This window comes from Hermetia illucens, chromosome 1 (genome assembly GCF_905115235.1).
Source record: "Hermetia illucens chromosome 1, iHerIll2.2.curated.20191125, whole genome shotgun sequence".
Lineage (NCBI taxonomy): Eukaryota > Metazoa > Arthropoda > Insecta > Diptera > Stratiomyidae > Hermetia > Hermetia illucens.
In genome coordinates, this window is record NC_051849.1 from 64931206 (window position 1) to 64943820 (window position 12615).

At 45.0% G+C, this 12615-nt stretch overlaps 1 protein-coding gene across 3 annotated transcripts in view; it reads right to left on the reverse strand.

Annotated features, from left to right (window-relative positions):
* LOC119652307 overlaps window positions 1-6453 on the reverse strand; it is a 710323-nt gene extending 703870 nt beyond the window's left edge. For 2 of the 3 annotated variants that reach the window (XM_038058200.1, XM_038057485.1), the window contains exon 1: window positions 5753-6453. The gene's annotated coding sequence lies outside the window, so the exon portion shown is untranslated. Of the gene's footprint in view, window positions 1-5748 lie in introns of all 3 variants that reach the window. The other variant, XM_038059052.1, reaches the window with a different exon arrangement.
* Between the last annotated feature and the right edge of the window lie 6162 nt (window positions 6454-12615).

Consider the following 12615-nt stretch of genomic DNA (forward strand, 5'->3'; position numbering starts at 1 on the left):
ATACGGTTCTATCATCGAACTTTGATGTCAGGAACCCAAAGAAGAAAGTGTTCCGCTCCGCGACACCAATGACCTCCTGGAAGAAATCCAGGGGGACGCAAATAAATCTTCCACTGGGAAGAAGACATGGACATCGCATCAGTACGGGAGCCCCAAATCGAAGGAGGCCGTTCCATTAAAAGACTCGAAAGCAAATGTTACAATCTATTCCGCAGCGCAAAAGACATTGCTCGGGGCAGAACTAGAACTAGTATCCGCCTCAACACTAGTGCCACCTAAACGTGGTAAAACTGGAGCAGCCCGAAGCCGAGAATGTGAATATCAGCTCGAGGAACTACAATATCTGACGTTCATTATCGCAGCCAGGAAGGCCAAATTGTTCATAGTCTGGAAAACCAAAGCAAGACACGCTTTGGGGCAATTTGGAAATCAACGAAAGAAGTGAATCTCTTTCAGCTTGCTATTAACATAAACATCAGTCCGTAACAGGCACTTTACCTCGATATCCCATTTCCCAAGCTGAGCAGAGTAGTATGATTGGGAAAAAGTCACTAATATAAGCTAACCGACAATGTGACTTTTAGACTGTAGAACTGGAGAGTTTTTGATTAGAGATCCTCTTCGGATCACATTTGGATACTTTTCAATTTGAATTTCGCTGCAAAGGTTTCTCACCCGGTCAGAAACATCAGAGGGACCAATTGAACGAAGTTAAGAATCCAGCCAAACTTCAGATGCCCAACTCCCTGCCAAGAATAAAGGATCTACCAAAGATCCACAAATCGAGCAACGAATACCGGAAAATTATGACAGCTACAGACTTGGCTGCACAAAATATCGCCAAATGATTGTTGAATAGGTTTAAGGACCTAGGACGACTACCCACTGGAAAAGCAAGCAGGAATAGAGAGGACCCCATCAGGAAACTAAAGCAAGTGGAATTTACGACATCGGAGGAGGCCTCATTTCCAAGCATCCCAGCGAAGGAAGCACTTATGTATCTGGCGGAGTGGCTACTAAGTAAAAATCCCATATCCTCGGCGTGGAAAAGAGAAACAGGGATGCTCATGGAACTCTCCCAAAGATCTGGTCAAGGTATGTAGATGGAGGTGGAGCACAATGGAAATCTCCCATTTCTTGATTTAATGATCATTAGAGAGGAAAAGAGGATCTCTTTTTATATCTACAGGCAAGCCTGCACATACGCAGCGAACGATACCAGATAATTCGAACCACTGCCATTCGCATAGAATGGCCGCTTACCATGCCATGATCCCCGATTGTTCATCGTGCCTTCAGTGTTGAAAGATTTAGGAACAGAGATAGAAATATATAATCGACACCGATGAACGGCTTGCAACGGTCGATAATTAAAAGCCTCATGTGGAAAAATGCGAAACAGCAAGAAATAAGCACCATGACATCCATCGCTAACAACTTGGAAGGGAAAAGAAGAATAGCGGTCACACACTCTGCGGCTTCGTCGAAACTTATCAAAACGATGAAAGTGCCAAACACCGAGTAGGATTTACCAGCTCTAAAGCAGGCTGGGATCCCCCAATGACTGCAAATTCAAACATGAATCCAGTGGGATATATTAAGTGACATGTCCAGATTGTGAGAAGTGGTACAAACGACAAACTAAAAAACTGGTTTCAGTATGCTGGGACAAGCACGAGAGAAAAGCGGAAAGGTCCAAGAAAAAGAATAAGAAGAACACAACGCTTAAATGCTTAAATCAGTGATAGTACGGCACATGATTAAAGAGAAACATAGGTGAAGGATAGTATAGGTCCCAGGACGAAATGTGAATTGATACCCACGATGGAGCCTAAAACCTGGGAAACGCCTGCTGAACCAACACCAACAGCTCTACTACCAAACCCTATCACCACTCCCATGTGATGACCGCTGGGAGCTCTTTCTTAACGAAAAGCTACAGACGGAGAAGGATGAAGGCGAGTCTCCTGCGCCTAAACACAGGATAAATTCTACCAACTGGTTCTCCAGATTGGGGGTAGGAGCCAGGACTGACAACCCTACACAGAAAACAACTTATCACGAAGCCACAGACTAAACTGACAACACAACAACGAACACGGCAACGACAATGGAATAACAATTTGCGCATTTTCTCATGGAACGTGCGCTCCCTCTCTAAAGATGGAGCTGGCAAGTGGCTAGCCGATACTCTGTCCCAATATAGGGCTGATGTAACATCGTTGCAGGAGATGCGTTGGATAGGAGGAGAAGAGCCACTACACAATATATTATAGTGGCCATCCATGTTAACAATGTGCTCGGCGTAGGTTTCTTAGTAAGCCAAATACGCGAACGACTACGCACCCTACGCTTCCGAGGCAAGCTTAGAAGTATAAGCCTCATTGACGTACACGGCCCTACAAAGGAGACTGCAGAGTGAGAGAAGGATATCCTCTACGAGACAGTAGAAAGAACACTCGAAGCTTGTCCTAGGTACGATATCAAAATCATACTTGGGGATTTTCACTGTAGGCACCGACCCTGAAGTACACGCGGAAGGCGATCGACTAACCAACGTCGGCCTCTTTAGACGGGACCACTTTCCACTAAATTGACCACTTGTTGATCGGACGCCGCCTCTTTTTATCCTTGATGAATGGCAGAATATATAGGTTGGCCAATATAGACCCGGATCACTATCTCGTTGGTATGGTATTCCAGGCTTGAATAACAACACCACCTACATCCCATCTGACAATCAGGTGAAAGTTAACACCATCCACAACACAGCCCTCCGCAACACCCATAAGACGGAAATGGATGCCGCAATAATCGCAGTCGACAGAGATCCTGGAGATGAAGCATCAACAAATGATCTTCACAATCACATGAAGAACGTTCTCATAAATACGGCCACAAGCATACTAGGCCCCAGCGGCAAAGTTGGAACAGCTGGTACGATGATGAATATAAGTTAGCAACGGAAGAATGCCGCATACCGAGTAATCTTGCATTCCCAAAAGACGCGGGCACGCGCGGAGTCTTATCACGAATTCCGGCGAGCGGAGAAACGACTTCACAGACTGAAAAAGGAAGCCTGAGAGAACCAACAGGTCTGTGAACTCGAAAAGTACAGGGAGCAACCGCACTAGGCGCGCAAGTTTTACCAACAAGTCAGCAGGCTAAAGCCTTATTCACCTCGATTGACATCCTGCCGACAGAATGGGCATATTGAAGCGATGGGTTGAGTACTTTGATGAACTGCGCAACAACCACAACATCGGCAAGATGGAGGTCCCGCCAACTGAAGACGAAGGGCAAATACTGCCGCCACCATATAGAGAAGAAACAGCCTGTGCAATTCATCAGCTTACAGATCATAAGTCGCCAGGAGCCGATGGAATTACAGCCGAATTAGTTAAATATGGAGGCGACCAATTACAAAGAGGTTTTACTCCAGGCAAATCAGCACCAGATCAGATTTTCTCTCTGCGGCAAGCGATGAAAACATTTGGAATATGGACATTAGTTAAACTATCTTGTCATCGACTTTAAAGTCGCCTATGATAGCATAGCCAGGGTAAAATTGTACAGGGCCATGAGAAAATTCGGTACGAAATTGATAAGACTGACTCGACTGACCCTGACCAATGTGCGAGGCCAGATAAAAGGATCGCTCTCGAGACCATTCAATATCAACAACGGTCTAGAGAGAGAATGCTGTATCATGCGTCCTCTTTAGCCTGGCCCTCGAGAAAGTGATCCGCGATGCTGTGGTAAATGCGAGGGGTACGATCCTTCTTAAGTTTGCCCAACTTCTGACCTATGCTGACGATATCGACATCATGGAAAGAACGACCCGTAACGTACAAACTACCTTCATCTAGATCGGCAGGCGGCGCGAGCTGCCGTGCGGCACATTAATGAAGGCAAGACGAAGTACATAGTGGGAACGGCAGCACGAAAAGAACGCCAAAGAACGAAAAACATCGAATCGGAATGATCAAACAAAAACAATGAATATAGGAGACTACGACTTTGAGACCGTTGAGAATTTCTCCTATGTAGGGTCGAAAATCACAACCGATAACAGCTACGACGATGAAATCCGCGCACGGTTGTTGGCTGACAACAGAACCTGTTTCAGCTTACAAAAACTGTTTTGCCCGGAAGGTCTCACAATAGGGTCAAAGCTCTTACTGTACAAGACTTCCCAGTCCTCATGTATTCCCCGGAGACTTAGGTGTTAGCAAGAAAAATTGCGAACTTTTGGCCGTGTTTGAAAGAAGTATCCTGCCTGAGATGGAACGGTGGCGTAAGCCAGGATGGCAAAAATCTTTTAGGGATATCAAATTCGCGGACCTCGGCGAAAACATGTGGAGTTTCTTATTAAGGCAGACTTAGACCGGATACCGGGTTTCGCGCCGTTGATGGTGATGATAGCATCACATGGGACAACGAAGAAGTCATCAAGGAATGCGGGAACAGGAGGAAGTTGGACGTGCAAGAGAACGTGGCGATCCTGAGGGAGCCAGAAGGGAAAAAGTTGAACTACGACACGGGCACCGTGCAATCGAAGCTTCTGAGAGAAGTGGCACGTGAGACACCGGGCAACATTCATGATCACGAATAAACTAATCAGTTAGCAATTATAAGATCCCAAGGTTAAACTTAATATTTATGTAGTGGAATAGGAATCAATAGCTTGGTTGATCAGGTACTAAAGGAGGACACAACTGCTGTCGGAAATACGTATATACAAATAAATAATATATCCCTTTTCAGGAAAAATCAATTGTATTTTACTTTATTTAGATTCCATTATCGCTTGCTTCATTATGAAGGCTCTATCCTCCTGTCTAGCATTGAAGTCCACCAATAATACTTTGATGTCATTAGAGGGCAACCCGTCAAAAATTCTATGCAGTCGGGTGTAAAATTCATCTTTAGAGGGAAAAAAATCCAAACAGATGTAAACCCTTAACTGAATAATTACAAGGTATTTCTAGCTTCCTTGTTAGCACTGATGAAGGGAACTTGTGGTTCCCGAAATATCGGTATTTGCAAGACCAATAAATAACGCTAACGAATAGAAAAAGCAAGTTTTAATTATTTCAAACAAAGCCTTAAGTTCTTAACCCATTGCTATTGCTCTTGCAACTATCATCAAAAGCTAAAGCTGATTCATAAAGTGCTAATGGAGGTCTTCCACTTGATACTCCCCATGATTATATTCCAAAAAGTCCGTGCTCCTCCCTTTGCAGGTATGAATGACCCTCTCCCCCGTTTAGCTGAACTCAAGATGATGCCATTCACGGCTTGAGTGAGGGCTTAAAATTCGTCAACGAATTCCGTGTCAATATGTATAACCGTTTCTGAAAAAACTGCCTGCGTAAGATAGACAGGCATTAAACCGATTTTAATGAAATTTTGTTTCGCATAAGACTTGAAAAAAATTCGTATTAGGTTAGTTACAAGTTATAACGATCGACAATGATGCCAACTATTTTGCCTCAATTTGCGACAAACAAGTAGAGGACGTCTGTACCACAAGCTTACTGAGCCTTTCCTGGATGACTGACTTAATTGATTTACCGGGAAATACGAATATCTTCCTTGGCAATCAACCAATAATTATGTTATGTCTTTCTCAAGCCTTTTATAGACAATGTATCTTCATTTGCCTGATATAAAAATCCATATTGTCTTTGCACTCAATTCCCACATATCTGTTAATTCCTTTGCTTTATTATTTAGTTCTTTGACAAACCTGTTCAGTATAAAGAATGCTGCACGCATCGCACGTGAAGAATGGTGACATAAGACAGTTTTTTGTAATCCAAAAGAGCGCCGGTAACACGATGACCAGATAAACCGCGACTAGACGACAGTTAATCCACAGAAAGTCCACATAAAATTTATGATATTTTGAACCCTTTCAGCCACTTGAAGCCAAACAAACACCCATAAAGGCGGCTCAGAACCACTTTTGTACCACACGCAACCACCAGCAGGTAAAAGAACGAGATTCTCACAAACACAAAAGCACACCTGATACTCAAAGCCGGACACTGTGAACAGGTAAGACGAGACCAATATCTTCCTCACTCCTTATTGGAACCAAGATACACCTCAAGATACAACACTGCACACGGTCACAAGTAACCAGGACTCGGCTGATAAGAAACCTCTCGAAGATCACGAACACTAACACTCGCGCGGAAGTGGTAAACAAAACACAATCACGGCGAACTTTTGCTTTTCCTATCACCTTATATCACACCTGCAATAGATACTATGGGTGTCACAGAAAAAACCAATGCACTCACGTCCACGTTGGGCGCACAATCGCAAAAACGTGAATTCGGCAAATAAATTGCAATTCGAGCAATGATCGATGCACTGAAATCGTATACGAAAACCGCAAGAAACCGGACCGCGAAGGTGAAGATCAACAACACTCCGCCACAACAAGCGGCAGGTAAACGAATGGCCGTTAGTTCAATCTTAAGATTTGACATTCGAAGCAAAAGATACTCTAGTAAGACACTGAGATTGCTGGTCTCCACCACAGGGTCACCATTGGCGCTGAGCACAGAATCAGCTTCGTTACGATGGGGATCGGTTGTAGTCTTAGATATGTATCTAGACGTGAGGAAGATCCCATTATCTTTTAAATTCTCTCACTTCTATTATACATTTTTAGATTGTCGGAATGAACGGAACGCCCTCGCTAGTTTCTTGAACAATATCTGGCTAACAATTGTATTACTAGAAATGAATTTCTAAACATTCAAAATTGGGGTATTGGTCTCTTTGCATAGCTGTTGGAGCAGATATTGTAAGCTTTATATCATAGATATCTAGATAAAAAGTTCAATAAAAAGCAGTGGTTCAGCACTGTATCATTGCGCATTATATGCAATGACTAAACATAAATTTGCTCTTAAAAAAGATATGAAAGGATTAATAACACATGTTAGAAGCCAGAAGCTAGGCGGTTGGGGTGTAAAAGGCTCGATGGTATCACTCATAGATTTCATCGTTACGTTGGTTACGGAATCGTCCATCCTCTTGTAGGGGGTCAAAAATTCTGCGCAGGATTCTTCTCTTGAACGCGGCCAAGAGTTCGCAATTTTTCTTGATAAGAACCCAAGTCTCCGAGAAATACATGGGGACTGGCAAGATCATTGTTTTGTACAGTAAGAGTTTGACCCTATGGTGAGACGTTTCGAGCGGAACTGTTTTTGTAAGCTCAAATAGGCTCTGTTGGCTGACAACAACCGTGCGCAGATTTCATCATCATAGTTGTTATCGGTTGTGATTTTCGACCCTAGATAGGAGAAATTAGCAACGGTCTCAAAGTTGTAGTCTCCTATCTTTATTCTTCCCGTTTGACCAGTGCGGTTTGATGTTGTTGGTTGGTTAGTTTTTGGAGCTGACGTTGCCACCATATATTTTGTCTTGCCTTCATTGATGTGCAGCCCAAGATTTCGAGCTGCCTGCTCGATCTGGATTAAGGCAGTTTATACATCTCGGGTGGTTCTTCCCATGATGTCTATATCGTCAACATAAGCCAGTAGTTGGGTGGACTTAAAAAGGATCGTACCTCTTGCATTTAACTCGCCTGGCCTCACCAGGGCCAGCCTAGGCATTCTTATCAATTTCGTTGGGATACCGAAATCTCTCATGGCCGTGTACAGTCTTACCTTGGCTATGCTATCATAGAAGGCTTTACAGTCGATGACTGATGTCCATATTCCAACAATTTTTCCATCGCTTGCCGCACAGAGAAAATCTGATCTGTTGCTGATTTGCCTAGAGTGAAGCCTCTTTGGTATGGCCAATGATGTTCTGGGCGTATGGGGCTATCCGGGCTAGCAGTCTTCAGTTGGCGAAATCCTCCAACTCGCCGATGTTCTGGTTGTTCAGTAGTTCATCAAAATACTCAACCCATCGTTCCAATATGCGCATTCTGTCGGAAATCAGATTTTCCTCGACATCGAGGTGTGTAAGGCTTCATTCTGCTGACTTGTTGGTTAAGCTTGCACGCCCGGCGCGATTGCTCCCTGTACTTTTCGAGTTCACAGATTTGTTGATCCTCCCTGGCTTCCTTTTTCCGCTTGATGGAGTTCGTGATAAGTCTCTGCGCGTGCCCGCGTTCTTTGAGAATGCAACATTACTGGGTATGCGGCATTCTTCCGTTCCGTTGCTAGCTTACATTTATCGTCAAGCCAGCCGTTCCCACTCCTTTTGCGACTGGGGCCAAGTATATTTGTGGCCGTATCAATGATAACGTTCTTCAGGTGGTTGTGAAGATCATTTGTTGATGCTTCATCTCTAGGATCTCAGATCAGTAGATGGTCGGATTTGAAGAGCTGGTTCTGGCCCACAATTCTTTATCCAGGCGCTTGGCGAGCCAGTCTGTCAGCCTCCTCATTACCAGCGATTTTAGAGTGCCAGGCACCCACATCAGGAATGTTTCGTTCAGTCGGCCAAATTTCAGCAGCACCTGATGAAAACTCCACACCAACTGGCTTGATATGTTGTTGCCATTTAGTGCCGATAATGCCGCCCGACTATCGGAACAGATTCGAATGGTGCGACCCCTCTATTTTTGTCGCAGACATTCTTCTGCTGCCAATGAAATGGCATATATCGCCTGGAAGTTGGTCGTCATTTTTCCGAGGGGTCGGGCCAGTTCTATAATCGAATTCCCCGAGAACACCCCTGCGCCCGATCCGTCTTCCATGACTGACCCATCGGTGGAGATTATTAGGTTTGTAATCTGAAACGACTCATGGCCATTTGTCGACCATTCTTCCCCTTCAGTGATTACGACAGTGTATGTCTTTTCAAAGACGAATCTGGAAACCATATGATCGGTCGACATCAGGGCTACCGGATGTTTTTCAAGGAATTTCCAGATAGACGCATGCCCGTTGGATTGGCCGCCTTTCCACGCCCCAATGGTATCGAGCCTATATGCGTCGTTGGCTGCTTTCCGTTTCACCTCCAAGTGAATGGGGAGTAAATTTAGGATAGGTTCAAGTGCCGCAGTCGGCGTAGTACTCATTGCTCCAGTAATACTTAGGCAACCAAGTCTCTGCATCTGCGTTAGCAGCTTCTTGCTGTTAGCAAAGTTCAGTCTTGGCCACCAGACGATGCATGCATACATCAAAATGGGTTTTATTATGGATGCATACATCCAGTATATCCGTTTGAGTGAAAGTCCCCAGGTTTTACCTATCGCATTGCTAAAGCGCCAGAGCAATATGCAGGATTTCTGGTATTGTTCCTGGATATGATGCTTCCACGTTAACTTGGAATCGAAATGTACTCTTAAGTACTTGATTGTTTGTTCCAGCTGGATTTCCGCTCCTGCTAAGGTGGGTAGCGTATAGCTGCCCCACCTGACGTTCCTAGTGAACATAACTAGTTCAGTCTTCCTAGCGTTCACCGTGAGTCCATTGCGGAGGCACCAGCTGTGGATTGCATGCAGAGTTGCATTCAAGCGGTCACATACTGTGCGCAAACTTACCGGTATTTATTACGGCTAGGTCGTCTGCAAATGCTTGAGCGAAGACTTTCTTGTCCTCCAGGAGCCACAGCAGGGTACTCATTACCAAGAGCCATAACAGTGGAGAGAGAACCCCTCCTTGTGGGCAGCCCTTGAGACATCTCCACTCTAGCATGTGCAGGATCCATCTGATTAGCAGCGGTTCGATTCCATGCTGTCTTGCCGCATCGCAAATTGCCGCGAATGATGCATAATTGAGACACCTTTGATGTCCATGAATGCGCCTAAGGCGTATTCTTTCATGAACATCGCCTTTTCAATTTTTTCCGTAAGTTCATGGAGTGCTGTCTCCGTGGATTTTCCTTTCTGGTAGTCGTGTTGTCTATGGTGAAGTGGCCACTTACGAATTATGTATCCCTTATGAACCGATCTACTAGTCTTTCTGATCCTTTTTGCGTCTGTATAGGTGGGTTTTCCTGGTGTGGGAATGAACAACACCTTCACATCCCGTCATTTAATTGGAATATAAGCGTGTGCTAGGCATTCACGATGTATATTCCGAACGTGCAGACCCAGGGCATCCATGCCTTCTATTACTAGCGCAAAGATGATGCCATCCGGACCTGCAGACTTGTATCTATGGAACGAGTGAAATGCCCATTTCACTCGCTCCAGTGATACTACTTTGCATGCCAGATTCCAGTCTCTCGGTTGAGGGATGTATGCACCTATTGACCCCGAGAATAGATTTTGGATGCTACCTGGGAAGTGTACTCCAAGCAAATGGTTTCCCGCTTCTTTGTCATTTTTTGTGTAGCTCCTGTTCTGTAAACATAAATAACCCAGTTTTTGGCCACGTTCTTTAACCAGAACCCGCCTCAGCTTTGAGGTTGCCTTAAGAAAGTTAGTCTCTTCGCAAAAGCGTCTCCATGATGATCGTCTAGCCGAACTTATGCTCCTTTTTAGAGCCTTCTGTGCCTCATCATAACGATTCCAGCTAACGCCTGAATCACACTTCAGAGCACGGTTGAGAAGCATCCTTGGCGATCTCCTCTGTTTTGCCAAATCCGAATTCCACCATGGTGTTTTACCCTTCTTTGGCACCTTGAATGGACAGCTTTCTTTGAAAGCTTCTCTCATGATAGTTGTGATCATCTGGGTTGTCTTCTCAATTCCAGCAATGGATTTGATGCGCTTCCCAGAGATCATAACTCAGGCGCACAATTCTAGTTTATACATCACCCAATCTGTCTTCCTGCGAATTCCGAAATGGGGTGGATTCATGCCCATTAATCAATGCGTCTGTAATCCGACACTGTGCTATAGTTCGATACTCTCCACCCTCCGACCAGAGCCGCGATGTCAGGAGATGCCACCGTGATGTCGGTGACCTCTCCCCTGACCACGTTAAAGAAAGTGGGTTCATTACCCAAATTAAGGATCTGGCAATCGGTTCCTACTAGATCCACCAGTAGTCTCGATTCTCTTGCATTGATGTTGGAACTTCCCCAGCAGATGTGATGAGCGTTGACACCACATCCTACTATTACCCCCATGCCTCTACTTTTGGCATATTGAATAGCTCTGATGAATGTTCTACTGGGAACGTCTTCTGCGTCATAGGGGAAATATGCGGAGCACCATAGTATTTCTTTATCTCCCTGTTGACTTTTTATGGTTAGTTTAGCCCATGTGGTGTCGCCATCACATAGGACGTTAACCAAATTAGCCTGCAAGTCTTTTGAGACTAGCATGCAGGAGCGGAGTCGATCGCTACCATTGGCATACAACAGGTTAGCATATTGGAATTTTAGCCCCCCCCAACATCCCACGGTTCTTGTATCATCATCATCAACGGTGCAACAACCGGTATCCGGTCTAGGCCTGCGTTACCCAGAAACTCCAGACATCCCGGTTTTGCGCCGAGGTCCACCAATTCGATATCCCTAAAAGCTGTCTGGCGTCCTGACCTATGCCACCTATGTGCTCTATCTTAGGCAGAGTCTGACTCGTCTTCTTTTTCTACCATAGATATTGCCCTTATAGACTTTCCGGGCGGGATCATTCTCATCCATACGGATTAAGTGATCTGCCCACCGTAACCTATTGAGCCGGATTTTATCCACAACCGGACGGTCATGGTATCACTCGTAGATTTCGTCATTGTGTAGGCAAACATCCTCATGTAGGGGGCCAAAAATTCTTCGGAGGATTCTTTTCTCGAACGCGGCCAAGAATTCGCAATTCTTCTTGCTAAGAACCCAAGTTTCCGAGGAATACATGAGGACTGGCAAGATCATAGTCTTGTACAGTAAGAGCTTTGACGCTATGGTGAGACGTTTCGAGCGGAACAGTCTTTGTAAGCTGAAATAGGCTCTGTTAGCTGACAACAACCGTGTGCGGGTTTCATCATCATAGTTGTTATCGGTTGTGATTTTCGACCCTAGATAGGAGAAATTGTCAACGGTCTCAAAGTTGTATTCTCCTATCCTGGTTCTTCTTGTTTGGCCAGTGCGGTTTGATGTTGTTGGTTGATTCGTCTTCGGTGCTGTCTTGCAGCTATTGATCCGACGACTGATAAGTACAGTCCCGGCTTTACAATGCTACAAATTTATTTGGGAAATGTGGCACCTCATCTATGTTTTAGACGAAGATGCCGAGGGCTGCAAATCACCTTCAATGGTTCTAGGAGCCGACACGTGTAACGTGACGGTCCCTATCCCATAGTAGAGGCGGCAACCCGATTTTTCCCGAACCATCTTAAGTTGTAGGTCTATCGGCTCTCTCTCCTGTTTTGCTGCCTAGCAGAATCCAGGTGGAAGTGTTATAGTTATTCCGTACACCAAGTTGTTCCAGAACCCTTGCACTAATCCGCTCTTCTTCTGGAAGCCACAGGAAGCACTTTTTTAACGATGGTAGCTCAGAGACCCTCTTCAAGGTTAGTAGCGCACGCTCCCACACATCGTTGTGGGAGGAGCAGTATTGCCTGAGCCACTCGTTCGTGTCTTCGTCAGGCGTTTAGTCTGTCCTTTGTATATCTTATTACAGTCCCAGCGCGTTGTACGGTAGATCCCGCTTTTTTTACTCCGCTACCAAAGGATCCGCTTCCCACG